Source organism: Cryptotermes secundus, unplaced genomic scaffold (assembly GCF_002891405.2).
Source record: "Cryptotermes secundus unplaced genomic scaffold, Csec_1.0 scaffold609, whole genome shotgun sequence".
Taxonomy (NCBI): domain Eukaryota; kingdom Metazoa; phylum Arthropoda; class Insecta; order Blattodea; family Kalotermitidae; genus Cryptotermes; species Cryptotermes secundus.
The window spans coordinates 1-3,545 of NW_019727102.1; the positions used below are offsets into that span (position 1 = coordinate 1).

At 38.0% G+C, this 3,545-nt stretch overlaps 1 long non-coding RNA gene across 1 annotated transcript; it reads right to left on the bottom strand.

Annotated features, from left to right (window-relative positions):
• Nucleotides 1-561: 561 nt before the first annotated feature.
• Nucleotides 562-2,860, bottom strand: LOC117282305. The gene is made up of 2 exons (XR_004513024.1): nucleotides 2,782-2,860; nucleotides 562-981 (listed from the first exon to the last, which is right to left on the bottom strand). It is a non-coding gene; the product is annotated as an uncharacterized LOC117282305 (long non-coding RNA).
• Between the last annotated feature and the right edge of the window lie 685 nt (nucleotides 2,861-3,545).

Genomic DNA, 3,545 nt, shown 5'->3' on the forward strand with positions numbered 1-3,545 from the left:
GATTTTTGCCAAATGAGTGTCCTTACATGTCAGATGCATATAGAACAATTTGACCATTCAAGAGTGGTATTTCTTTTGCCGGTTAATTTGATGTGTCCTTCCTCCAGCCCTCCGACTCTTGCTTCCGTCCGCCACTGGCCGAATCACAGGGGTGTCAAGTTTCCTGCAGCCTGCCGGAGCACTAAGCTACCAGGCTACCAGTGAGAACCCGCGCACTGGCACGAAACTGTATCTAAAGTTGTCTACCTGCCTATCACAGAAACCAAACATCGCCTGACGTAAGGGGCGGGGAAACACAGCAACACATAAAAAACAGTAAAAACTTCCTTAAATATGTAGTGATTCTGAAATACAGGAAGCTAACTTGATGCTTACATACTACAAATCCCTGCGACGACACATCTGTCCAAACACCGCCTGATACAATGCGGATCGTGTGGATTATGTAGTTCTAAACGATCCAGCCAGGGACCCTTATGACCGGAAAACAACGGGGAGACAAACTGGCCACCTACTTTAATCATGACGCTGCAGATGGCGCTGATCTTGCAGTCGGTGACGCCGATGATGAAACTTGCTACTCTACATTTTATCGCGCTTCTTGAGTTAATGACTTCACTTCTATCACAACACCGAATTCGCATTCTAAACATTTTCGCTGCCCAAACTGTCTGAGACTACTTGATTTACACACTCCATACAAATTTGATTCACTATTTTCAAAAAGGAAGAGGGGTTAATTTATTTCTAAGCACTCACTGCATGCTTCGATTCTCACTCCACTCGCTTTACGCTCAACACAATTCACACGTTTTGAAGCTCTCATTCCTCACAATGGATATCCATTTTATTTTATTCGTAGTAAGACAGAATTTTAAATTTATAATGATCTCTTTAGTTTTATAAGCAGTTCACTTTCTGTACGCTTTTGGAAGATCAGCCGTCGCGAGAAGGTTAAGATACCGGTAACAAGAAAATCCTCTGTATAATGAAGAACCACGAGGACAACTTATAAAGACAATCGTTTCAATAAACCTTCGGAAACAATGAAATACTTAACTGCACTAAATAAACACATGAAATGCCTGATTAAACAATTGCTGGCAGTATGTTCTATCATTATCTGCGTTTCTTAAAACGTCGACAAACTTGTAACGTATCCTTAATATGATTGAACCTAGCCTCCATTTGGATTTTGTCGAGTATGGATAGCTGCCAACTTATCGTTTTTATCTTATGCTATAAACTTACTGCACTCAAGTAATATTCGCTAATTTTTTAAAGTAAAGTCGTTATTAACAATTTAAAACATCCCTTGCCTTGTAAAACTAATCGTCTGAAAATATTTTACAAATTTTAAGCATCGATGATTTAAATGTATCTACTCAGTAAGCTTCCTCATATTAGTTTTACCTATGACGCATTATCAAAGCTTTAAGATAAAGTATACAGCTTATGGAAACGTCTGACATTTGGTAGTATTATCAAACATTTATTTAATATCATTTTGGGGATCTTTCAAGAAAATTGTTTATTTCGACCTTCATATTAAGCATTCTTCACTTTATAACATTATGAGTTATAAGCAATTAATAAATTCAGTTATCAATAAAAAAAATAAAAATTAAAAGAAACGGACACAACAAATGTTGGAACTCCTGCTGGCCAGGATGGACGCAAATAGAAAAACCATGCAAAAAGAAATGAAAAGCGACCGAAAAGACATGAAGGCCGAAAATCTTAGTGATTAGACCTGTTAACAGCCATTCATGCATGCAAATTCCATTATACGTTCGTTCGGGGAGAGACAATTAATGTAATTTGAATTTTGTTTATAAATTCTAAACCTAAACAGAAATTTGCGTCGTTTCTTTCCTCTGGCACAAAAAAAAACACTTGATTTTGTGGATAGCCCCAGTCAACTGCCTAATCAGTGTAGTTAAAGCGGTAATAGCACAGGTCTGACGGTATTTAAGAAATCTGCCAGACTTTATAGGGTTCTTTCGAACTGGAAACCTTGATATTATATCGGCATGTTTCAGACATCATACAACCCCTGTCCATGCTCATCTCACTCCCATGATACACCCTTCTTCATGCTTGCGCCTTCCTTCCCATCCCTTCCGCTAGCTACAGCCGACCTACAGCAACCTTAACCCTGCTGAATACTTGGGGGCAGGTGTTTGACCGCTCGGGGACATCAAGTGACGGCGTTTTTGGTGCATTTCAAGGCCCTTAAAAGGGCCGGCTACACAACTTTCTCGGTCCACTGTCCTTTCTGACCTCACCACTGTTTTTCGAAACGGATTCTATACGCACACAGAAAGTGTGCACGCTTCGGCCCGGAAAATGGAGGCAGTATGTACATCCGAAACGTCGACACCATCGCCTACATCAGTACGGTGTTACAACCCATGAACGGAATCGATATCAATACTCAATTTCTAGATAACATTCTAAAGCGTGTGAGGAGCTACGATTTGCAAATATTCAAACATAATTAACTGACATATGTACGCCTATGCAAATTAATCTTTTGGAATTACTTTCTGCGTTCAACAAGTCACGCTTCATAAAGAAGACAGTAATTTAAAATTCAGTTTAGAATGGTGTCATTCAATTTTTGTTATTACACGAAATTCCAATTGACTTTTCCGAATCTTTATATACTTGGCATAACAACATATGATTACACAAGTTTATTGCATGGACTTAGTGCGAAAGTAATGAGATTTAACGCTTCAGATATTTTCAAGCGTGTAATTAGGGCACGGCACTTACACTGCTGTTCAAACTTAACCACAGCAAACACACACACGTGACGATACCGACCGACCGCAACCGGACCGAAAGATTAAACTGAACTGAACCGAACCGGGGCTCCGATCGCTCCGATTACCTACAGACCCTACAGACAACTCTTTATCACGTGATACTCTATGGGACATTTTATGTATTATAACTAATACTTAAACACTGTATATCTGTAATTCTTTCTTTATATTTTTCATTGTGAATTTTTAAGCGACTTTGTTAGCAACATGATTCTATATCAATTTTAATTCTTTCTTAATAAATTCCTGTCTTTTTTAATCTTGGAACTAAACATGCGATACTTCCCACGGCGTGAACAATAGTCATACGGTCGTGACCATTTTTTTTATTTTTGCTTACGTTTTATTTATTCATTTACTTCGTATCAATCTGCTTATTTATAAATTTATTGATTCATTAATCCGTTCATTTAATGACGCTTTCTGTAGTTCACACTGTATTGCATCCAACCACTGTCATCTTCCAATTCATGAAGCAAAAAATAGCAACTATCATTTACCTAAGATGAGGGACATGATCGACATGATGATGGCCGTAGGCTACACTAAGAATTTTTGTTGACGAATTGATGAATACTATGATATATGGTTTTCGAAACTATCCATCTTTCTGGCCAGATTTCGAAACGGGTATATCCACAACACGAAATATATTTATATAATTACCGTAGTTATAATTATTATTATCTGGACACTGTACCACATCATATA